This window comes from Mirounga leonina, unplaced genomic scaffold, assembly GCF_011800145.1.
Source record: "Mirounga leonina isolate KUSES-001 unplaced genomic scaffold, KU_Mleo_1.0 Mir_129, whole genome shotgun sequence".
In the NCBI taxonomy this organism is placed as follows: Eukaryota; Metazoa; Chordata; class Mammalia; order Carnivora; family Phocidae; genus Mirounga; species Mirounga leonina.
In genome coordinates, this window is record NW_023270323.1 from 9,159,598 (window position 1) to 9,185,805 (window position 26,208).

At 38.0% G+C, this 26,208-nt stretch overlaps 1 protein-coding gene and 1 pseudogene across 3 annotated transcripts in view; one reads left to right on the forward strand and one right to left on the reverse strand.

The window, feature by feature from the left end:
• The window catches only part of FAM13A (family with sequence similarity 13 member A), a 351,884-nt gene that overhangs the window by 79,731 nt on the left and 245,945 nt on the right, over positions 1-26,208 (forward strand). The window lies entirely within an intron of this gene.
• Positions 18,453-18,580, reverse strand: LOC118010976 (annotated as a pseudogene).

Genomic DNA, 26,208 nt, shown 5'->3' on the forward strand with positions numbered 1-26,208 from the left:
GTTTAAGGGCCATTTGCCTTTCTTTCTCGTGATATGTTTATTCCTGTCATTTGCCCATTTTCCTGTGAGGTCTTTAAGGTTTTTTTTTCCCTTGTTGGACTTATATTTATTTTTAGCCTCTCTATCCTCTAATAAACATATTTAAAATGAATTTTCCTCTCTACCATTTTAGAACATTACTTTCAGTGTCACTGTATCACTTTTTGTTATGGGTTGAATTGTCCAAGATATAAACCCTGAGACTGAGGTTTCAAACAGTAGTTGTATTGGGTAATGCTCTTTAGAACTACTCCTATAAACCGTAGAGAAATACAGGATTAGGGAGAAGAAGTTGAACTTTCATGCAGTTGTAACAAAAGCCTCAATCAGTCCCCAATTTACTTAGAAATTTAGATGGCCTTTCAGAATTCTCTCAAATTGAGTCAAGGAGACTGGTCCATTTAATCCATTTTTATCAGTCACTGGAGATGAGCTGTGCCTAAGAAGATGGTATAATCTTGGGATAGCCATGAGCCATAAGCAGGCAACACTCTCAGCAGCTGGGCTAATGAATGAAACTTGAAGAGGGAATCTGATATCATTCCACAGAAACCACTATATTTTTATAATGTGATAATTATGTTTTTATAGTATACTATGGCACAGTAATATTTTTCTATGAAGCGAACATTGGACAGTAAGCTGTGTTTGTTATATATGACTTTTCTAAGGAAATTTCTTTTTTTTTTTTTTAAGATTTTATTTATTTATTTGACAGAGAGAGACGCAGTGAGAGAGGGAACACAAGAAGGGAGAGTGGAAGAGGGAGAAGCAGGCTTCCTGCTGAGCAGGGAGCCTGATGTGGGGCTCAATCCCAGAACCCTGGGACCATGACCTGAGCTGGAGGCAGAAGCTTAACAACTAAGCCACCCAAGCGCCCCTAAGGAAATTTCTAGTATCCTTGTTTCTAGGACCAGTAAAAGCCCTCCTAAGGAATATTGTTCTTAGAGATGAGCAGGAATTGCTTTCCCTGAGTTTTGATAGTTATTAAAATGGGTACTGGATTTTCAGTGGTTTGGATGGTATGACCTAATAAAAGAAAGTTAATCTAGTCTTCTGCCATTTGGTAGGTTTGATATTCTGCCTTATTTACTTTTCTGTTACTTTTTATGTAAAATGGGACATACAAGGTTTGCTTTGAAACTTAAGACCATAAGAGAAAGTCTTGGTTCATGGTACTCAATTACTAGAGTAGTGTTGGAAAACATGTGCATTTAATTGAACACATTTAAAATTAAGGGAAAGATCAGGGTTTTTTTGTTTGTTTGTTTTTGTGTTTTAAAGATTTTATTTATTTATTTGAGAGAGAATGAGAGACAGCACGAGAGGGAAGAGGGTCAGAGGGAGAAGCAGACCCCCCAGCTGAGCAGGGAGCCCGATGTGGGACTCGATCCCGGGACTCCAGGATCATGACCTGAGCTGAAGGCAGTAGCTTAATCAACTGAGCCACCCAGGCACCCAAGATCAGGTTTTATAGATTCTTCCATCATACCAGTTAGTGAACTAGGCTCCTTAGAAACATAAGATGGGGGACATGACTTTTTTCTTACCTCAGTTATCTTAGTTTTCACTTTATTCTTACATTTGGTACAAGCTTCTTACACTATTGAGTATACTTTTTAATATTTAAAGAAAAATTTTATGGTCCAATAAAACTTTTAAATACAGACCAACTTCTTCAACTTTAGTATTTGTAGCAGACACAAGTCTTATGATGTCCTCAGATTGCCTTGGCATTACCCCCTTCCCAGACCAATCTGCCACCAGTGTTTGACCTTTTACCTGCCTTGGGATTGCTGGATTCTTGTCCTTGGCTGCTGCCTTGAAACTGGGTCAACCAGCCACTTGCACGGAGTTTCTGGCTTTCCCCACCACTGGACCCTGTACTAGGCTCTGAATTCCTGATGGGTTGCCAGAGGAGCTGGATAAGGCAATCTGAAAGTCTAGAACAGTTAAATCCCTCTGAGTGAGGGGCACCTGGGTGGCTCAGTTGGTTAAGCGACTGCCTTCGGCTCAGGTCATGATCCTGGAGTCCCGGGATCGAGTCCCGCATCGGGCTCCCTGCTCAGCAGGGAGTCTGCTTCTCCCTCTGACCCTCCCGACCCTCCCCCCTCTCATGCTCTCTCTCTCTCTCAGTCTCTCTCTCAAATAAATTTTTTTAATTTATTTTTTATTTTTTATTCTTATGTTAATCCCCATACGTTACATCATTAGTTTTAGATGAAGTGTTCCATGATTCATTGTTTGTGCACAACACCCAGTGCTCCATGCAGAATGTGCCCTCCTCAATACCCACCACCAGGCTAACCCATCCTCCCACCACCCTCCCCTCTAGAGCCCTGTTTGTTTTTCAGAGTCCATCGTCTCTCATGGTTCGTCTACCCCTCCCATTTCCCCCACTTCATTCTTCCCCTCCTGCTACCTTCTTCTTCTTCTTTTTTTTTTTTCTTAACATATATTGCATTATTTGTTTCAGAGGTACAGATCTGAGATTCAACAGTCTTGCACAATTCACAGCGCTTACCAGAGCACATACCCTCCCCAGTGTCTATCACCCAGTCACCCCATCCCTCCCACCCCACCCCCCACTCCAACAACACTCAGTTTGATTCCTGCGATTAAGAATTCCTCATATCAGTGAGATCATATGATACATGTCTTTCTCTTTTTGACTTATTTCACTCAACATAATACCCTCCAGTTCCATCCACGTCGTTGCAAATGGCAAGATCTCATTCCTTGTGATGGCTGCATTATATTCCATTGTATATATATACCACATCTTCTTTATCCAGTCATCTGTCGATGGACATCTTGGCTCTTCCCACAGTTTGGCTATTGTGGACATTGCTGCTATAAACATCGGGGTGCACGTACCCCTTCGGATCCCTACTTTTGTATCTTTGGGGTAAATACCCAGTAGTGCAATTGCTGGATCATATGGTAGCTCTATTTTCAACTTTTTGAGGAACCTCCATACAGTTTTCCAGAGTGGCTGCACCAGCTTGCATTCCCACCAACAGTGTAGGAGGGTTCCCCTTTCTCCGCATCCCCGCCAACATCTGTTGTTTCCTGACTTGTTAATTTTAGCCATTCTGACTGGTGTGAGGTGGTATCTCATTGAGGTTTTGATTTGGATTTCCCTGATGCTGAGTGATATTGAGCACTTTTTCATATGTCTGTTGGCCATTTGGATGTCTTCTTTGGAAAAATGTCTGTTCATGTCTTCTGCCCATTTCTTGATTGGATTCTTTGTTCTTTGGGTGTTGAGTTTGATGAGTTCTTTATAGATTTTGGATACTAGCCCTTTATCTGATATGTCATTTGCAAATATCTTCTCCCATTCTGTCGGTTGTCTTTTGGTTTTGTTGACTGTTTCCTTTGCTTTGCAAAAGCTTTTTATCTTGATGAAGTCCCAATAGTTCATTTTTGCCCTTGCTTCCCTTGCCTTTGGCGATGTTTCTAGGAAGAAGTTGCTTCGGCTGAGGTCAAAGAGGTTGCTGCCTGTGTTCTCCTTTAGGATTTTGATGGACTCCTGTCTCACATTGAGGTCTTTCAACCATTTGGAGTCTATTTTTGTGTGTGGTGTAAGGAAATGGTCCAGTTTCATTCTTCTGCATGTGGCTATCCAATTTTCCCAACACCATTTGTTGAAGAGACTGTCTTTGTTCCATTGGACATTCTTTCCTGCTTTGTCAAAGATGAGTTAACCATAGAGTTGAGGGTCCATTTCTGGGCTCTCTATTCTGTTCCACTGATCTATGTGTCTGTTTTTGTGCCAGTACCATACTGTCTTGATGATGACAGCTTTGTAATAGAGCTTGAAGTCCAGAATTGTGATGCCGCCGGCTTTGCTTTTCTTTTTCAATATTCCTCTGGCTATTCGGGGTCTTTTCTGGTTCCATACAAATTTTAGGATTATTTGTTCCATTTCTTTGAAAAAAGTGGATGGTATTTTGATGGGGATTGCATTGAATGTGTAGATTGCTCTAGGTAGCATTGACATCTTCACAATATTTGTTCTTCCAATCCATGAGCATGGAACGTTTTTCCATTTCTTTGTGTCTTCCTCAATTTCTTTCATGAGTATTTTATAGTTTTCTGAGTATAGATCCTTTGTCTCTTTGGTTAGATTTATTCCTAGGTATCTTATGGTTTTGGGTGCAATTGTAAATGGGATGGACTCCTTAATTTCTCTTTCTTCTGTCTTGTTGTTGGTGTATAGGAAAGCCACTGACTTCTGTGCATTGATTTTATATCCTGCCACTTTACTGAATTCCTGTATGAGTTCTAGCAGTTTTGGGGTGGAGTCTTTTGGGTTTTCCACATAAAGTATCATATCATCTGCAAAGAGTGAGAGTTTGACTTCTTCTTTGCCAATTTGGATGCCTTTGATTTCTTTTTGTTGTCTGATTGCTGTGGCTAGGACTTCCAATACTATGTTGAATAGCAGTGGTGATAGTGGACATCCCTGCCGCATTCCTGACCTTAGGGGGAAAGCTCTCAGTTTTTCCCCATTGAGAATAATATTTGCTGTAGGTTTTTCATAGATGGCTTTTATGATATTGAGGTATGTACCCTCTATCCCTATACTCTGAAGAGTTTTGATCAAGAAAGGATGCTGTACTTTGTCAAATGCTTTTTCTGCATCTATTGAGAGGATCATATGATTCTTGTTATTTCTTTTGTTGATGTATTGTATCACATTGATTGATTTGCGGATGTTGAACCAACCTTGCAGCCCAGGTATAAATCCCACTTGGTCATGGTGAATAATCCTTTTAATATACTGTTGGATCCTATTGGCTAGTATTTTGGTGAGAATTTTTGCATCCATGTTCATCAGGGATATTGGTCTGTAATTCTCCTTTTTGATGGGGTCTTTGTCTGGTTTTGGGATCAAGGTAATGCTGGCCTCATAAAATGAGTTTGGAAGTTTTCCTTCCGTTTCTATTTTTTGGAACAGTTTCAGAAGAATAGGTATTAATTCTTCTTGAAATGTTTGGTAGAATTCCCCTGGGAAGCCATCTGGCCCTGGGCTTTTGTTTTTTGGGAGATTTTTGATGACTGCTTCAATTTCCTTAGTGGTTATAGGGCTGTTCAGGTTTTCTATTTCTTCCTGGTTCAGTTTTGGTAGTTGATAAATCTCTAGGAATGCCTCCATCTCTTCCAGGTTATCTAATTTGCTGGCATAGAGTTGCTCATAATATGTTCTTATAATTGTTTGTATTTCTTTGGTGTTGGTTGTGATCTCTCCTCTTTCATTCATGATTTTGTTGATTTGGGTCATTTCTCTTCTCTTTTTGATAAGTCTGGCCAGGGGTTTATCAATCTTGTTAATTCTTTCAAAGAACCAGCTCCTAGTTTCGTTGATCTGTTCTACTGTTCTTTTAGTTTCTATTTCATTGATTTCTGCTCTGATCTTTATGATTTCTCTTCTCCTGCTGGGTTTTGGCTTTATTTGCTGTTCTTTCTCCAGCTCCTTTAGGTGTAGGGTTAGGTTGTGTACTTGAGACCTTTCTTGTTTCTTGAGAAAGGCTTGTATTGCTATATACTTTCCTCTTAGGACTGCCTTTGCTGCATCCCAAAGATTTTGAATAGTTGTGTTTTCATTTTCATTGGTTTCCATGTATTTTTTTAATTCTTCTTTAATTTCCTGGTTGACCCATTCATTCTTCAGTAGGATGCTCCTTAGCCTCCATGTATTTGAGTTCTTTCCGACTTTCCTCTTGTGATTGAGTTCTAGTTTCAAAGCATTGTGGTCTGAAAATAGGCAGGGAATGATCCCAATCTTTTGGTACCGGTTGAGACCTGATTTATGACCTAGGATGTGATCTATTCTGGAGAATGTTCCATGGGCACTAGAGAAGAATGTGTATTCCGTTGCTTTGGGGTGGAATGTTCTGAATATGTCTGTGAAGTCCATTTGGTCCAGTGTGTCATTTAAAGTCTTTATTTCCTTGTTGATCTTTTGCTTAGACGATCTGTCCATTTCAGTGAGGGGGATGTTAAAGTCCCCCACTATTATTGTATTGTTGTCGATGTGTTTCTTTGCTTTTGTTATTAATTGCCTTATATAATTGGCTGCTCCCATGTTAGGGGCATAGATATTTACAATTGTTAGATCTTCTTGTTGGATAGATCCTTTAAGTATGATATAGTGTCCTTCCTCATCTCTTATTACAGTCTTTGGTTTAAAATCTAATTTGTCTGATATAAGGATTGCCACCCCAGCTTTCTTTTGGTGTCCATTAGCATGGTAAATGGTTTTCCACCCCCTCACTTTCAATCTGGGGGTGTCTTTGGGTCTAAAATGAGTCTCTTGCAGACATAATATCGATGGATCTTGTTTTTTAATCCAGTCTGTTAGCCTGTGTCTTTTGATTGGGGCGTTTAGCCCATTTACATTCAGGGTAACTATTGAAAGATAGGAATTTAGTGCCATTGTATTGCCTGTAAGGTGACTGTTACCATATATTGTCTGTGTTCCTTTCTGGTCTATGTTGCTTTTAGGGTCTCTCTTTGCTTAGAGGACCCCTTTCAAGATTTCCTGTAGGGCTGGTTTTGTGTTTGCAAATTCCTTTAGTTTTTGTTTGTCCTGGAAGCTTTTTATCTCTCCTTCAATTTTCAGTGACAGCCTAGCTGGATAGAGTATTCTTGGCTGCATATTTTTCTCATTTAGTGCTCTGAATATATCCTGCCAGTCCTTTCTGGCCTGCCAGGTCTCTGTGGATAGGTCTGTTGCCAATCTAATGTTTCTACCATTGTAGGTTACACATCTCTTCTCCCTAGCTGCTTTCAGGATTTTCTCTTTGTCTATGAGACTCGTAAGTTTTACTATTAGATGTCGGGGAGTTGACCTATTTTTATTGATTTTGAGAGGGGTTCTCTGTGCTTCCTGGATTTTCATGCCTGTTTTTTTCCCTAAATTAGGGAAGTTCTCTGCTATAATTTGCTCCATTATACCTTCTGGCCCTCTCTCTCTTTCTTCTTCTTCTGGGATCCCAATTATTCTAACATTGTTTCGTCTTATGGTATCGCTTATCTCTCGAATTCTGCCCTCGTGATCCAGTAGTTGTTTATCTCTCTTTTTCTCAGCTTCTTTATTTTCCATCATTTCATCTTCTATATTACTGATTCTCTCTTCTGCCTCATTTATTCTAGCAGTTAGCGCCCCCATTTTTGATTGCACCTCATTAATAGCCTTTTTGATTTCTACTTGGTTAGATTTTAGCTCTTTTACTTCTCCAGAAAGGGTTTCTCTAATAACTTCCATATTTTTTTCAAGCCCAGCTAGTATCTTTAAAGTGATGATTCTGAACTCTAGATCTGACATCGTACTAATGTCCGTATTGAGTAGGTCCCTGGCAGTCGGTACTACTTCTTGTTCTTTTTGTTGAGGTGATTTTTTCCGTCTTGTCATTTTGTGCAGAGGAGAATAGATTAATGAGAGAACAAAATGCTAGCAGAGTAACCACGTCCCCAGAAAATATACTCTAAACAAATCAGAAAAGACCTGAAGCAGTGGGATAAGAAAGGGAAAGAGAGAAAAAAGAAAAAGAGAAAAAAAAAAAAGATAAAGATAAAAACAAAAACAAACAAAACAAAACAACAACAACAAAAGGAAAACCAGAATGTGATCAAATATGATCTATATGGTATATAGATCAGTGCCACACACTAGATTTGGGGTGTATTTTGGTCTTTTAGAAGAAAGTGCCTCCCAAAATTTTAAAGAAAGAAAAACTTATATATGTACAAAAATGAGGGTTGATATGATGAAGGGATGGAATATGACTGTAAAAATGGAAATTATAAAAAATGTTATAAAAGGAATTGATAAGAAGTTGTTTGAAAAAAGAAAGAAGAGGTTTTAAAAAAAGAAAAAAGAAAAAGAAAAAAAGAGGGAGAGGATGTGATCAGGCAGGGGAATAGAAAGCACCATATACTAGAGATTTAGGGTATATTTTAATCTGTTAGAAGAAACTATCTCAAAATTTTAAAGAGAGAACAACTTATATATATAAGCCAAAAATATGGGTAGCTACTATGAAGGGATAGAATATGACTCTAAAAATGAAAAATAAAAAAAAATTTTTTTAAAGGGATTGATAAGATGTTGGTTGAAAAAGGGAAAAAGAAAAATTCAAAAAGAAATAATAAGACAAAAAGACAGTTAAAAAAAATTAACTTTAAAAGACTAAAGAATCATGGTAAAAAAGCCATGAATTCTATGTGCAGTAGTCCCCTAGCGCTGGAGTTCTGCCGTTCTCATTGATATGTAAACTTGGTCTTGACTGGCCATTCTCTCTGATCTTCTGGGGAGGGGCCTGTTGCCGTGGTTTCCAAATGTCTTTGCTGGAGGCGGAATTGCCCCGCCCTTGCCCCCTCCCGGCTAAGTAATCTGCTCGGGTTTGCTCTCCGGGGCTTTTGTTCCCTGCGAGCTTTCCCTACCGCTTTGGAGGCGGAGAGTGAAAATGGCGGCCTCCCAATCTCCGCCCCGGAGGAGCCGAGAACTCGGGGCCCTGCTCCTCAGTGAGCCCCAGAGAAAAGCCGTCAGTCACTCCCGTCTCCCCTGTCTCCGGCCGCACTCCGTGCTCACCCGGCCTGTGACCGCGCGTTTCTATCTCTGGCACCCGACCCCGGGTGGAGTATCCAAACCCAGCAGATCCCCGCAGTGCGCTCCCGCGTGGCTCCTCCCGGGGGAGGAAGGTGAGTCTCCCCGGATCTGCCGCTTGTTGGGTCCCTGCTGGAGGAGCAGGGGCCCGACTGGGCCGCGGATCCCGGTTTATGGCAACCCGGAGCTGAGAGCCCACTCCTCAGCTCCGCCTCTGCAGCCGGCTTCCCTGCTCCGATACCTGGGAGCTCTGCCGCACTCAGGCACCCCCGGTCTTTCTGTGACCCCGAGGGTCCTGAGACCACACTGTCCCGGAGGGTTCCACCCCCCCGCTTAGCCACCAGAGTGACGTCCCTCGGCGGAGCAGACTTTTAAAAGTTCCGATTTTGTGCTCCGTGGTTCTATCACTTGCCAGAAGCGGCCTACGGAGGCCCCTCCCCCGCCGTCTATCCTCACGAATATCACCTTGGATTCACTTCTCCGCACGTCCTACCTTCCAGAAAGTGGTCGCTTTTCTGATGAGAGAGTTGTTGCTCTTCTTTTCTTCGATCTCCTGTTGAGTTTGTAGGTGTTCAAAATGGTTTGATCCCTATCCAGCTGAATTCCTGAGAGGAGACGAAATCCAGGTCTCCTACTCCTCCGCCATCTTGCTCCGCCCCCTCTCTCAAATAAATTAAAAAAAAAAAAAAATCCCTCTGAGTGAACCTTGGCAATGGGAAATAGAAATCAGGAGGGAACTAGGTAGATCCCTTTTTTCTCCCTCCCATGGAATTCTCTATCCCATGGTTTCTTCTTGCAGCCAACCTGGTGAATTCCAGGCTGCCAAACAAAGCATCTGTCAAGCAAACTGTTGTGTGGCTTAGGGTTTCTTTGTGAAATAGCTATTGACATTTTACTTTGTTTCACATCCCTACTTCCCTTCTTTCCTCACCCATGCTGTCCCATACCCCATCCCAAAATAGTGCACCAACATCCTTATTCTCAGCTCAGCCTCAGGTTTGTTTTTTGTTTTTGTTTTTGGTTTTTTTTGAGACTCTCAAAAATTTTTTGAAAATTTTTAAGCCACTGTACACCTACAGAGAGCAGACTGTTCCAATACAGGAGGAAAATTTGTTTTCTTAAGATATGATGAAAGGTGTTATACTTTTAAGTATTTTAAAGGATAATGTTAGCTATGCATGATTTTTTTTTTCACATGCTGACTGGAAACTAAATTCCCCATAAGTAGCAACTCCACTGTAAATGTTATACTTCCCCAATACTATTATATGATTCCTTTGAATTTAAAGTTTCCTTTGACAAAAGTGAGAATGTCAGAAAAAACTACATATTTGTTTCTACTGTTATTTAAAGTTAATTGAAAAATGTATTTGCTAAATGACACTAACAAAGATACTGAAAATCCTTAATGACCTTTAGCTGAGTTTTTTTGTTGTTGTTAATTTTTTTTTTTTTTTTTAAGATTTTATTTATTTATTTGACAGAGAGAGAGAGAGCACAGATAGGCAGAGTGGCAGGCAGAGGGAGAAGAAGGCTGTCCGCCGAACAGAGAGCCTGATGTGGGGCTCCATCCCAGGGCCCTGGGATCATGACCTGAGCCGAAGGCAGACGCCTAACCAACTGAGCCACTCAGGCGCCCCATTTTTTATTAATATTCTTGACACTTTGCATTAAACCTAGTGTGCACACTTAGTTTTCATCATTTAATAACATCAGTAACATCAAAATGTAATCTCTAGTGATTAAATTTGCTAATTGCTACTGATGATGAGCCATTTTGATCAAATTCCGTGTCATTTCTTTGCTTCCCTTGCCTTTTGTCTATAGATCTGTAGATTAATCCTATTGTTTGAAACCAGTGTATCAATTTAATCAATAAGGTAATTGGTAATATTCTAGCTATTTCTGATGCTTAAAGAGGTAAAGGAATTTTAGAGTTTGAATAAAGTCTTCCATGTGTGCCTTAATTAACCAAGATGTCACATTTTTGCTTATAAAAAAGTATAAAAAAGATTTAAAAACTGTTTTGGGGCTCCTTCAAATCTTGCAGAAAAATAACACAGTGAGTTAATGGTACCAAATCACTAACTTGTAACCTGTAGTTCATGATCTTTGTGTGTATGTGTATGTAATTAGGTATTTGGACAACATCAGTAAATATTAGATGAGATCAGCTAAATTCATAGACACAAACAGGATGTGTAACCAGATAAGCCTACAATGTTGCCATCATGTTATCTGCTAATAGCTACTAAGCAGCTTTGTTTGGTTTGCAGCCCAAATGTTACTTTTAGAAAATTGGTAATTTGGATTGAAAAATATAGATAGTTGAAATTTTTAAAAATGAAGCCCAACCCTGGTTTCATATAGTCATATATTTATAACCTCATTAACATACTATTTATAAAATGCAAGTTGTTCATTTAATTTTTTTTTAAGATTTTATTTATTTGAGAGAGAAAGAGCATGAGAGCGGGGAGGGTCAGAGGGAGAAGCAGACTCCCCACTGAGCAGGGAACCCAATGTGGGACTCGATCCCGGGACTTCAGGATCATGACCTGAGCCAAAGGCAGTCACTTAACCAACTGAGCTACCCAGGCACCCTGTTCATTTAATTTTTAGCACAATTGTACTTATTGCTGCTATCCTCCATAAACATGTTTTGGCATATTAAAGAGTGGGTGATTGGAAAGTTCCTCCTGTCTCTGCTGAAACCTGTACCTGCACTTTTCAGTGGTTACCTCATTGCCTTAAGTCTATCTTATCCCACTGTCACTTGTAACTGTGATAATTAACTTTGCAGTTGCCTTTTTTCCGCCAAATGGGTGTAAGTTTATTTTTTATTACAAAAGTAACATATGTTCATTGTAAAAAAAAAAAAAATTTTTAAACCAAAAAACCCAGGAATAAGGATGAAGATGAAAATCATCCATAATTCTCTTATCCAGACCTAGTCACTATTCACACTTAGGCTTATGTGCTTCCATATTCTTTGCATGCTCACATGTATATTTATATTGATGTCTGATTAAAGATAGGGTAATAAAATAATACTGGTTTGTAACCTTTATTTTAAAACTTAATGTCATCTATCATGGCATTTTTTCCATACTTAAAATTCTACATCATCATTTCTGATGACAGTACTGCATTCTCATCCTTTGATCAATATCCTTTATTTAAGCTGTCCCTATAAAGGGCATTTCACGGGGGCGCCTGGGTAGCTCAGTTGTTAAGTGTCTGCCTTCGGCTCAGGTCATGATCCCAGAGTCCTGGGATTGAGCCCCACATCAGGGTTCCTGCTCAGCGGGAAGCCTGCTTCTCCCTCCCCTCCCCCCCGCCCCCGCTTGTGTTCCTGTTCTTGCTGTCTCTGTCTCTGTCAAATAAATAAATAAAAATCTTTAAAAAAAAAAAAAAAGGCATTTCATGGTTGTTTTTTCTCAGCAATAATTACAGGTAGTATTTATTGAGTGCTTACTCAATTCCTGGTAGTGTTCTAGGTGTTTTTCATTTATTTGCTTATTTATCCTCAAAACCTTATGAGGCAGGTACTCTTCTTATCTCTACTTTTCATATGAAGAAGCTGGAGCACAGAAATTGTAACTTGCTCAAGGTCACATGGCTAAGAAGAAGTTTGAGTCAGGGTTTTGAATCCAGACAGGCTGGCTCCTGAGCTCCAAGCTCTAATCACTGCTCTGTAAGTGTTTCCCCTATAAACAGCATCGCAGTGACTATTCTTGAACATGCATTTTTCACACTTCACTAATTATTTTCTTTGGATGTACTTTTGGAAGTAGACTTGCCTGGTCAAGGAATACTCATATTAGCAGTTTTTTTCTTCATTGAAAGGGTATACCAGGGCACCTGGGTGGCTCAGTCGTTAAGCGTCTGCCTTCGGCTCAGGTCGTGATCTCAGGGTCCTGGGATCAAGTCCCACATCCGGCTCCCTGCTCAGCGGGAAGCCTGCTTCTCCCTCTCCCACTCCCCCTGCTTGTGTTCCCTCTCTCGCTGTCAAATAAAGTCTTAAAAAAAAAAAAAAAAAAAGGGTGTACCAGTTCATGCTGTGGGCAGGAGTCTAGACTGTTGTCTCCTTTCCCACATCTTCTCCAACACCGATGTTATCCTACCTTGATGTGTTTGCCAATATAATAAGTGAACATCATTTCTTTTTAAAATTCTCACTTATTTGATTATTGTGAGGTTTAACATATTTAAAAGCCTATTTTCCCCAAATAGTTTTACTTTTGTCAATTGCCTTTTCACTCTTTTTTCAGTTTTTCTATGATGGTACTCTTGTTATTGTTGTTGTTACTGATTTGTAGGAGCTCCTTTTGAGTATCACTATTAATTTATTGTTATACATTGAAAATGTTTCTCACAGTTTATATTTTATATAATTCACGTTATATGAATTCATATAATTCATGTTAGAACCTTATAATTCTTTTGCCATAAAGAAGTTGAGAGATTTTATTAATGCTATATATATCAATTTGTGTTGTTTGGGTTTGTTATTCTTAAAAGGCCTTCAACCTCAAGGTTATAAGAATATTTACTAATACTGTCTGTGTTTTCGAGGTTTTGTATTTTAATATTTATACTTAGAATATATGTGAACATTGTTTTACAACAAGTATGCTATGGGAATCTAACAGTTATTAAATATTCTCTTAGATCTTATCTTAGGGTATATGCCATTTTTTAACATTTAGGTACCGAATTTTAGTGAAATTTATTTTGGGATGAGGTATGATTTAAGGATATAGTTTTTCACTGAATAGTTAACCTGTTAACTACACAGTATCTAGAGAGTAATTCATGCTTTGCCAAGTAATTTGAAATGGCACTTTTATCATTATATCAAGTTCTTAAATATATTTTGGCTTCCTCTGGGCTCTGTTCCGCTACCCTGATCTGTCTACTTCTCTGATGCGAGTATCATACACTTTATATTTTAATGACGTGTGGTATTTTTCCATTTAATTCTCCTTTTTTCAGGATTGTCCTGGATAATTATGGGCATATTTTCTCCCAAAAGAACTTCAGCATATTTTTCTAGATCAAAAAGTTCCCAATGAGCTTTTAGGTTTTTTCAGGTATAGTTGAAATATTTAATATTGAATCATTCATTTAATAAAAGGACATATCCCCTCATTTGGTCCAGTTTTTACTTATGTATTTTTGTTTCATAAAATTAGAGAAGCTTAAAAAAATATGTTAAATTGCAAGGTATACAGTGAAAAATCATCCACTAGTTGTATTACTTAAAAATAATGACTTTAAATTTTTTATCTATTTTCTTACAGCTTTTCCACCAGGTATATATACTTTTTAAAAATTTTATCAATGTTCTATTTCATATACATTTTTAATCCTGCATTTTTACAGAACATTAAATTATAAATCTCTCCTATGTCACTGAAATCTGTTGGTTTACATTATTTTTTAATTGCTCATAGCCAGGCCTTTTTTTTTTTTTAAAGATTTAATTTGACAGAGAGAGATAGCGAGAGCAGGAACACAAGCAGGGGGAGTGGGAGAGGGAGAAGCAGCCTCCCCACTGAGCAGGGAGCCCAATGAGGGGCTCGATCCCAGGACCCTGGGATCACGACCTGAGCCGAAGGCAGACCTTAACAACTGAGCCATCCAGGCACCCCGATAGCCAGGCCTTTTTATACAGAAGATGACAGACTTGTATTTATTAAATTCTGTGTGTGTACAACAAGTACAATCATCTATTTTTCAGGGAGAATCCAAAAGCATAATTGGTAGTCTCATACTTACATGGCTAAAGAACTGAAGTATATGAAATATCAGTGTTTAGGATTACAGAGCTAAAATAGAACTGCTAGAATATATTTTGGTCCATTCCAATTGAAACTCGTAAGTAGGCAAGAGAATAATCAATTGCTTTTTAAAGAGAGTAAAAACCAAATTGGTGCCAAAAGATTTCTACATTATCGTTGTTCCTTGGATTTGTTATTGGACAGATTAAAGTATTATGTTGACCGTATAAAACTGCTATTTTTCTAATTCAAAGTGGTCCAATACTGAAATTCATATAATTCAATCTAATAGTAAGCTCAAGTCTGTTTCTAGTATTATCAGTTAAGACCATGAATTTGGATCATAAGAAATTAAAATATGCATACTGAAAACAGTACTATAAATTTTCCATTAGCTGTCCACTTTTTTTTTTTTTTTTTTTCAGAAATCGTGATGTTTTATAAGTTTATATAAACCATACATAGTTGCTTCTGATATTCTGTGTGAAGGGTAAACTGTATTACTTTAGTGGTAATAATGATACTTCAAACCTTGGTTTTTCAAACAGAAGTAATCAGAAAAAATGTTTTTTGACCTTGGTCTCACTTGAGAGGTGGCAGTAGATCTGTAAGTGGTTACCCAGCATATTGATTGCTTGTTTGTAATAAATGAAATAAGCAACCAATAGTATTGATAAATAGTGTAATTTACATTTTTTAGGTGAAATAATTTACTTTGTTATATTGCAAGGAGCAGTGATTTTGTTTTTCCTACTAATCTTAGTTTAGTACATTATAAGTCAGTGCTGATATGAAAAAAGATGAAATAGATGGTTTGTAGTCTTTTACCACATCACTGTGATGCAATGTTTTTAAAATGTGTGAACTCTTCTCTGGAATATACCTCTCTAGAGAAATAACCAGGCTTAGTGGTTGAACATTGCTGATTGGGGTCAGAGTCAAAGATTTCTTATCCTTTAAAAAATAATCCCTGGAGCCCTTCAATCTCTGTGGGAATGCAGTGATTAAGCAATAACATCTGTCTGGCAGTTAATGATCATCTGGAGAAATATATGGTCCAGCATAAATTCAAGGTCCTTTAAGTCAGTCGGTTATTTATTAAAGAGAAATGCCCAGCCAGAAGACATCAACACTACTCTGCTAAATACTACTTTAAAAAATAAAATTGCATGTTCCTTTTCTAAAATACTTTCAAAGGACTTCTACATTCATGATTTGTTTATTTCTTATATCAGTCTTAGGGAGCAAGCCAGATGATTTCATTTATAAAGGCTGACATGAGGTTCCATGGGGTGGCTGATAGAGGGGTGGTGTCAATGACTGGCCTCAAGTTATAGAACTACCAAGCAGGAAGACTAAGAATAGGGTGCCTATGTACTCCTAGTCTGCTGTGTTTTCTACTAGATCACATATTTTCTTAAGATAATATTATAGATGTTGTTTACTGCGCCATACTTTTTCTTGCCAGTCATGAACTGTGTTGTAGCACTTGCCTTGATGTGGCCCATGTGTGTATAAAGTACAGGCTTGAAGAAATGAAAGAATTTAAAGCAAATAGTCTTTTCTTTGGGGGGAAAAAAAGCAAATGCAGAATCTAATAATTCTATTTTTCTTATTTTAAGTGTCTCTAAAAAAAAAGTGAAAGCAAGATCATTTTACTAATGGAGTGTGGTTGCCGTCTATAAGACTTCAAAATTAAAACTAGTGCCATATGTCTTGTTCAACACAATCTTGAAAATAGCTGTGACCTTTTAAACTCCCTGAATCTCATCCAGTGATGACAAGTGGCAAATTTTGGCATACATACAAAAAAAAAAAAATATATATATATATATATATATATATACACACACATATATGTGTATATATAGATATATAGAGAGAGAGAAAGAAAGAAAGGGAGATAAGGAGGGAGAGTCATGTTTCTTAGCTGTTGACAAAATCTAGTGGCGAATTTATACTCTCAACATTGTATCTGGGAGTGTGTGTTTACACTTATATAATAGTCTTCAGAAATTATTATCTAACACCTTCATGTCTGCCTTCTGCATATACACTTGTCTTTTATTTTCTCCCATGAGGTTTTGTGTAGAGACTCAGTCTTGGAGGAACAGAATTCTCCTTTCTTTGTTATTAACTGGCTTTATGACTTCAAGCAAATCACTTAATTTTTCTAACCCACAATTTGCTACTAGATATGGGAATTTCTTTTCAACAGTAAGATTTTTGTTATATGATTTTAGTTTTCTATAATTGTAATTTACTAATTTGGTGAATTTATTAATTTGCTAAATATTTTTAAAGCATATACCATGTGCCAACAGGCAATGTACCAGATGTTGGCCAAACATCATGATTCTGCCCTCAGGGAACTATACAATATGGGGAAAAGAGGAGATTCCTTAGATAATTACTGAATTACAGTTGTGATATGTGTTGCAGTGGAATAATGGAGATCTTGATCATGTGAATTTATGAGTGTGTATGCCAGAGAAGTGGCTTGCTTGTGCTTCATTCAAACTTAGTTGACTTAGATGCCTCCTTTTTAATGCACTCCACATTCCCCTGCCAGATCTCTTCATCTCTTCTTTGGCTGGTTTTGATAACTTCTGGTTTTCCTTTTCCCACTTCAACCCCAATACGTGCTATTCCTAGAATTACATATTTAAAAAATACAATCATACCCCTGTCTTGCTTCCAAAACCTCCATTCAAGACTATCTCTTTTCTACGGCATTCAAAGTCTTTAATGATTTGGTTCGTAATTTCTTGTGGAGGCTCAGCTTGTTGCTACTACTTCCCAAGAGCTCTCCATCAGGGATTTGGAGATTGGCAACTGTAATTAAGTTAGAGGAAAATCTGGGGGCTGAGCTAGAGTTGAAAAGTCATTCTAATTTATTTCTTGAAAACAAAATGGACAAACTCTCCAAGAACAGTGGCATCCTGGAGAATGTCCATAGCTAAGGGATTGGAAAAAACAGTTGGAGAGATCATACAAATATAAGCTAGTGTAGCAGCACCAAAGCCAGAGAAAACAGAACTTCAAAGAAAGGGTGAACTATAGAAAGAGATCAAGAAAAAAGAGAACTGACGAATGTGTCCTGGATTTGGAGATGTAGAGGTCATTCAAACCAATAGTTGCAGACACACAGTGACACTTCTCATGTTTTCCAAAGGAACAATCTTCTGAATAACACTCATTAAGAAAATATTATAAGAAGCATAATGTTACATGGGGGGAAGAATTAACTCTTTAGGACCAGAAGAGAAACCTCTGTTTTGGGAATTAGTACTCATTTAAGATGTATTAATATAAATTGTAACTGACTCAATTTTTAAACTTAAAGTTCTCAACTTTTTACCATCTCATACAGTCTTTGTTAAATTTGTCAGGCCACCTCTAAGTTATCCATAAGAGAGCAAAAGGGGGATATGTGAAGGTATGTTTTCTGGTTAAGATTGCAAAAGCAGAATGTAAATGAATGATGACCTAATTTTATATGAGTTTTATAGAATCTGACTGAATAACATGTTTGCTATATGTATACATAGTTGATTGGAATATTTTTGTGTTGGATTGGGCTCAGGTAGGTTAAATCACTTTGGTTTTTAAAGATTTAACTATTACAACTAGAAATAAAGAGACCCCAGTCATGAGTAAAGACTAATAGAATATTTAAAAGCAGACTGGTCTTACAGTATCTTGTTCTCCTTGATGTTGCTAATAAGCAAAAATTTTTCCCTCCTAATGAGCTAAGAGCATTACTTTGTTGGATCATGGGAACAATTTTGTGATAAATCAAGATGTAACAAAACTTACAATTCAGGTTTTATATAATTTTATAAAGAAAGGCAATATCACCAGACTATCTCGGTTTTAAACTTTGCTCCATTGCTTTCTATGAATGGGACTTGAGGCAAGTTATTTAACTTCTCCTTTCTTTATCTTTAGGGATACAAATACTAACTATCTTACATAGTGGTCATTGATATTATGAACATATATGTGTGTAAGTGTATACATGAATATATATATATATAATATATGTGAAACTTGGAACATTTCCTGGAATGTACTAATATTATTATTGCTTAGTGATTTTCTACACTTGATCTTAGCCAAAAGGCCGAGAAGCGATGCTTAGTGATTTTCTAAAAAAGCAAATTCTCTTCAGTTTGCAAATTTACCCATCATGGTGTTTCAGATCAGTGACAGAATTAAAATGGCAAATTTATCCTTAAAATAGGACATAATTCAATGTCTTGGGAGAGAGAGAAGCCCAGAGACGTGTATAAAGTTAGGTACGATTATTTCCTAGATTGTTATTACAATATTCATTTCTACTATAAAATGTAATTTCCATTAGCATCAATTAATCTAGGGGATTAATCTTTCTTATAGACATACTTTTAAACATAGAAGGCAAATATTCCTTTCATTTATTTCAATGTATTGCTTTTCTAGACCTTTTTTTGTTTTTATCTTTTCAAAGACTCTCCCAGGTCCTAAACTCTCTTGCTTTTGGCAGCTCCACACCACATCATCTCAAATGTGTTAAAATACACACACAATCCATGTTAATCATAATGTATTTTTAAAATTGATTTCTATTGAGCTGTGATTAAATAACTGCTACAATATTATATTTTAAGACATTTAAGTATTTACCAATTTTAATTTTGTAGTCTTCAGGGATTTTTGTTTGTTTTTTGTTTGAGTTTTTGTTGTTACATTTTGGAATCCTGAGATCTCAAACATTTTTATTGTCTCATAGAAACTCTTAAGCCCTAGGCTCTCTATCTAATGGATAAAATGATCCTATTCCAAATCTAATTATCTTAGAGAAACCAAGGTGACTCAGGGAAATAGTAGTTTATCTCCAGCTATGCTCTGAATTCACCCCTTTCTTATTCCATGTGCTCAGTCAGGTCCACATCTTCGTACTCTCTACATAAAATCAGGTTCGCATGAAGAAATGAAAGTGCTTCCCTTACTGGAGAGTTCATGTTTACCCTGAGAAATGGCAGAATTAGATTAAGTTAGATTGATGTACTAAAAATCTAGGATGGGGTCCCTGGGTAGTTCAATCAGTTAAGCATCCAACTGTTGATTTCAGCTCAGGTTGTGATCTCAGGGTTGTGAGAGCAAACCCCACATTGGGCTCTGAGCCCAGTGCAGAGTCTGCTTGTCCCTCTCCCTCCCCCCACTTGCTCTCCCTCTCTCTGTCTCTCAAATAAATAAATAAAATCTTTTTTTAAATTTTATTTTATTATGTTATGTTAGTCACCATACAATACATCATTAGTTTTTGATGTAATGATCCATGATTCATTGTTTTCGTATAACACCCAGTCCTCCATGCAATACATGTCCTCCTTAATACCCATCACCAGGCTAACCCATCCCCCCACCCCCCTCCCCTCTAAAACCCTCAGTTTTTTTCTCAGAGTCCATAGTCTCTCATGGTTCGTCTCCCCCTCCAATTTCCCCCCTTCATTTTTCCCTTCCTTCTCCTAATGTCCTCCATGCTATTCCTTATGTTCCACAAATAAGTGAAACCATATGATAATTGACTTCTCTGCTTGACTTATTTCACTTAGCTTAATCTCCTCCAGTCCCATCCATGTTGATGTAAAAGTTGGGTATTCATCCTTCCTGATGGCTGAGTAATATTCCATTGTATATATGGACCACATCTTCTTTATCCATTCATCTGTTGAAGGGTATCTCGGCTCTTTCCACAGTTTGGCTATTGTGGACATTGCTGCTATGAACATTGGGGTGCATATGGCCCTTCTTTTCACTACATCTGTGTCTTTGGGGTAAATACCCAGGAGTGCAATTGCTGGGTCATAGGGTAGCTCTATTTAAAATCTTTAAAAAATAAAATAAAATAAAAATCTCAGATGTACAAAGCCTGGTATACAGTTTATAACTTGGGGTTTGCTTACCTATATCAAACAATCTGGATGATGGGAAAATGGGGTGGTCTGGGAGTTTAAAGACTGGAATATTTTAAGCTTAATTAATATTAAAATAGAGCAACATTGGGTTATTAGTTTTACAACTTAGTTTTTCTTTTTTGAAAATGGCTTCAAAGAAGAACAAAATACTAGTGAATCTCTTAGCCCTTTTCCTTTTTAGTCCTTAGGTTATTAATTCTACTTAAAATGTAAACCTACACATAAACTAAAACCTATGCACTTGTTTTAGTAGATGGTGTTGGAAAACTGGCTTCTTTAACATGGAGAAAAAAGGAAATGGGATACCTAACTAGCATCGTGTCCAAAGGTAGACTCTGGATAGACTCAAGGTTTAAATATGAAAGGGAAAATTATGAAATGGGGGCACCTGGGTGCACAGTCAGTTAAGTGTCTGCCTTTGGCTCAGGTCATGATTCTGGGGCCTGGGATCGAGCCCCATGTCAGGCTCCCTGCTCAGTGGGGAGCCCGCTTCTCCCTCTCCCTCTGCTGTTTCCCCCTGCTTGTGCTCTCTCTCCCTCAAATAAATAAATTTTAAAAAAAAGAAAAATTATAAAATGAATAAAGTAGAGGAGGATACTGCTGTGATCTAGGGAAAGGGAAGAACTTCTTAGATAAAATCCCCAAAGCACAAACCATATGGAGAAATCAAAAAACGAATTTTATTGTATCAAAATTAAAGACTTTTGTCAATAAAAGATGACAAATGACAGGCTCAGAGAAGACACTTGGAATGTTTAAAACTACCAAAAGACTTATATCTAGAATATACAAAACAAAAAAACCCAAACTCCTGAATGGTAAAGAAAACTGAACAAAGGATAATGAATAGATAGTTCATAGGAGAATAGGAAGTGTATAAAGAGATGTTCAAACTCTTCAGTAATCAGAGGATTGTTTTTAAGAACTATCACATCCTTAGGACTGGTCAAAATTAGAAAAAGGTAAAATGCCAAGTGTTGGTAGTGATGTAGGAATATTAAAAACAAAACAAAGCATAAACCTACACATAAAATGAGCTGGTTATATGTATACATATAGATATCTATACAGATAGAGATTAAAAAATCAATCTATATAGGGCGCCTGGGTGGCTCAGTCGGTTAAGCGACTGCCTTCAGCTCAGGTCATGATCCTGGAGTCCCGGGATCGAGTCCCGCATCGGGCTCCCTGCTCAGCAGGGAGTCTGCTTCTCCATCTGACCCTCCTCCCTCTCGTGCTCTCTGTCTCTCATAAATAAATAAATAAAATCTTTAAAAAAAAAAAAATCTATATAAATATCCATGATATATATTTTAGTTTCTTAATGGTTTTTTGTTTGTTTTTAATTAAAGATTTTATTTATTTGACAGAGAGAGACACAGCGAGAGAGGGAACACAAGCAGGGGGAGTGGGGGAGGGAGAAGCAGGCTTCCCACTGAGCAGGGAGCCCGATGTGGGGCTCGATCCCAGGACCCTGGGACCATGACCTGAGCCGAAGGCAGACGCTTAACGACTGAGCCACCCAGGCGCCCCAATGGTTTTTTTCTTAATTAAGCATAAAATAAATCTTGAATCATCAAAATTTGATTGAAAATACACTATCAAACGCCCCTCAGAGTTGGAAGCAAAATAAGATTAACAAATGAACTGGTTGTAGGAGCATTGTATTCAAGTGCTTCCTTTACTGCTGTGTGGCTTAGTACTTTAGGGAATTCATGATATCTCTTCATCAAGTCTCCTCAGATAGAGAAGGTTGGAATATATTATTTTGAAACTACCTCACAGCTCTAAAATTCCAGGCATTGTAACACACTTTTCTTAACCCTCATTCATTCAGCAAGTATTTGACAGGCACTGTTGTATGGCTGAGGATGAGATGATATAATAAATAGCACGGGCCTCGATGACCACTTTTGATGAGGAAGTCAGAGATGGCCTTTCTGTAGAGCTGACATTTACATTGAGATCTGAAGTACAAGAAGTCAGTGAAGCAAAGGAGCGTGAGAATCTCAGGTTAGAAAATACTTCAGAACATAGTCTCTGGTGCAACACTGACTGGATTCACTTCCAAGCCCTGCTATTTACTAACTGTATAACCTAGGGATAGTTTCCTTAATCTTTCTGAAACTCCGTTTACTCCTCTGTAAATGGACATATTATTAGCATTTACATTATAGAAATGGGAAGGTAAGGGGATTAAGACACGTACAGTGCTTGTATATAGTAAGCACTCAGTAAGTTTACCTTTTATTTTTTATTTTTTTCCTGGTAGAGGAAATACTTAGTACAAAGGCTCAAAGATGAGGATAAGCTTGTTATGTTCCAGAAACAGAGACTAGGTCTGTTTCTGGAAAATGGTAGGAAATGATGATGTAAAAGAAGGCTGGGACAGATTGTGTAGAGCTTGCTCAGCTAGAGTGAAGAGGTTAGACTTAGCTCTCAGCACAGGAGAAAGCAGTCGGAAGGTGTTAAGCAAGGGAGTGACATGGTCTGATTCACATTTTTAAAAGATCACAGTTGGCTGCAGTGGGAGATGTGTAGAGGGCGGTGGACCAACTATCAGGGTGGTCCTGGTGAAGGGGGGTTGATGGTGTGGCCAAGGGGGATAGGGGTGGGGGTGGAATACTGAGCAGATTTGAAAGGGTTTTAAGCACTTGAAATCATGTGGAGGAGATGCCTGAGGGAGAGTGAAATTGGACAGAGAAGAAGGTCCAGACCCCAAATCTCTACCGAGCCCTGTCCTTTCTCTCTTGTTCCACTATGAGCCTGGTGGTCATTTTTACCAAAGATCTACTTGTCCAAAGATCTAACTTGTTCCCTTTGCCTACCCCCCCCCCCCCGCCAACCTCTGATCAACTCTATTTCTAGTTCTTTTCAGGCAGATCAGTACCCTCCTTTCTCATTGATCCTCGTGATAAACTATCAGTGTCTGCCTACTATTCCTTTATAATGTCTTTCAAATCCTGAATCTTAAGTTTTTCCTATCATCACCCTATTCTATACTCTCATTCTCTTCTCTGAATTATTACGATGATTTACCAATTAAAGTCTCTCCCTTAAGAATCTCCCTCTGTAGTTCAAATTAATATGTGAAATAGTACTTTGCGTTTGTGTAGCATGTTCTAATTTTAAAAGTGCTTTCATACCTGCTATTTGACTTGATTCTCATAAAAACACTGAGAAACCTGGCAGTGAAGGGCTGTGACAGGCCCAGATCCTACAACTAATCATTGATTGAGGAGCATGGGTCTGGCCATCTTTCCATCATAGTACAACCATTTCTGTCTTTTCCAACACCAGTATTACCCCACCTAAAATGCAGTCTTTGTCCTGTCACTTCTCTACTCAAAGCCTGATGTTGCCTAGGAAAAAATTCAACTCTGGCAGGCAAGGCTCTCTCCAGACATCCTTGGCTTCCACCCCACTATATGTCCCTCTGTTCCTGCCTTGAATCCTTGGCTCAGTGTAAACTGTCTCATTACGTTCCCACTTACATGCATTATTCACAATTTTCTTCCAATCAAGGATGCCCATATTTTTCCCCTTCCTAACTCCTGCCAGAACCTACTTATCAGTCTGTCTGCTAGCCAGATTGCTTCCCAGCATCTTCTAGCAGGCCTCTCCCAGCCACTCCTACCCATGAGCTTTCCATTCCTGTTTAGGAATTTAATCTAGGGCCTGGAATTAAGGCTGGGTAGACTCTCATCTCTGCCACTTAAAAACAATCCCACCTGTAAAAGTCATTTAACTTTTCTGATCTATAATTTTCTATATTTAATGTAGAAATTTTAGAAATTACTACAGAGACTTGTCTTCAGATAAAATCTAATGAGCTAATGTAGAAATGATATGTCTTTAAATGTTAGCTATTACTCTCACTAATAACTTATGGCATTCAATTATAAGACCTCCTTGGAACATCTTTTATACTGATGACATTATTTTTTTATTTCTTCACAAATATTTTATAACCCCTTAGTTAAAATGTATGTTCCTTTGATGGAAGAGGCTGGTTGTGCTTTGTGATGTGACCCAAAAGTCCCTAACAGTGTTACAGGGATTTTTGCTAGTTAAATAAATAAGATTTTTGCTAGTTAAATAATAGTTTGAGAATACAGAGGGAAAATAAATGCTGCTTTATTTTTTCCAAAAAAAAAAAAAAAAGGCAATTATTTAGCTCTTACATCCTGGAGTTTAAATACATATTATGCTGGATAAGGTAAAAAGGGCAGGGACACAAAGTAAGAAGTGTGTGTTTGGGGGAGGGTGGTGTGAAGGGAGAGAGAAGGGGTGACAGGATAAAAATCTCCAAAATACTTTTAGAAATTAAGTCGGCGATCCCCTTCCACTAAGAAAGAACAGTGTATATGCTCTCAAGCACATGGGGCAGAAAAAAGGATTGAGAATTGAGAACAAGTGTTCTAAACTCAAAACAAAGTTTCATTGTGGAGTAAGTACTGTATCTGCACTTCATCAGACCTTGATTCTAGGTCAGGGCCAAGAGAAAATTTGTGGACTGAAAAAAAAAAAAAATCAAATTAACTTGCTACTGATCCTAATATTATTAAACTTGCTATGTTGGGAAACAATGATTGTCTATCCCATATGCCCCTTAATTGTTCAGAACACAAATGGTGCAAAGTTGACACTTTAGAAAGGTGTGTTCTGTATGTGCGCTATATCAGAAATAATGTAAATAGTTCTTATTATCTGCCCATCTTGGCCATTGGACCCAGACAGCCTCCCACCTTGAGTCAACAAACCTTGAGTCAATAAGCGCTGGCATTATGGCAGGTCCTTTGTGGAAAGGAAAAAACAGGAAAAGTAAGTATGCAGTGGACTGTAATTGTGGAGAAGAAACTCACAAACACACCACCCTGGCCTCTGTCACTCGTCCAGTCCCCTCCATGAGGCATCACTAGGCACTGTTTTAGGAACATGACAGCCAGAAAAAACCATGCATAGAACTCCTGCTAACATCTGAGTATCAGCTGATTTACAGCCCCAAAAGAATTGCCTTTCCCTTCTTCTCCTCTTATCCACCCCTACCCACAGTAGGAATCTCTTGACTGTTGATCAGAGTTTGGGATTTTTTTCCTAAAATTTTGATGATACAATGCTTGTCTCACTGACTTTTCTTCCCATCGTCCTTTGTCATGTTGGAAGTCAGGTGGAAATATCTCTCATTTCTATGAGAGTGAAGGTAAGGCACACCACTTAGGCATTATCCCCAGGACTTGTGTTACAAATTAAAAACATGAAGACTCCGACGATATTCATAGCTGGCCCTAGGATAGTTAAGATGTTGAACATGGAACTTATTAATAAAAGCTCTGATAAAAGAATTTGGTATGTTCTGTCTAAACTGGAAATGATCAGGAGCACCTGGCTGGCTCAGTTGGTAGAGCATGCAGCTCTTGATCTCAGAGTTGTGAGTTCAAACCCCACATTGGGTGTGGAGCCTACTTTAAAAATAAATTTTAAAAAGAAAATAAACTGGAAATGAACACAGATGAAATACTGGTGGTATTGGAGAAAGATCCCATAAAAAAAAAAAAAAAACCTTAAGATTTTGGAAGAGAATGAGGTTATTCCTTCACTGACTTTTTATTGAGCACATACATCCCTTGTCATAGGCACCATACTATGTACCAGATATACAGTAGATGAACAACAGAGAGATGCGCCCTGCTTTCCATGAACTTATGTTTTTGTGGAAGGAGACAGACAAAAACACTATATTAATAAACACCAATAATTATTATAATCATCACAGGTAACACATTAACTCATTTAATCCTAA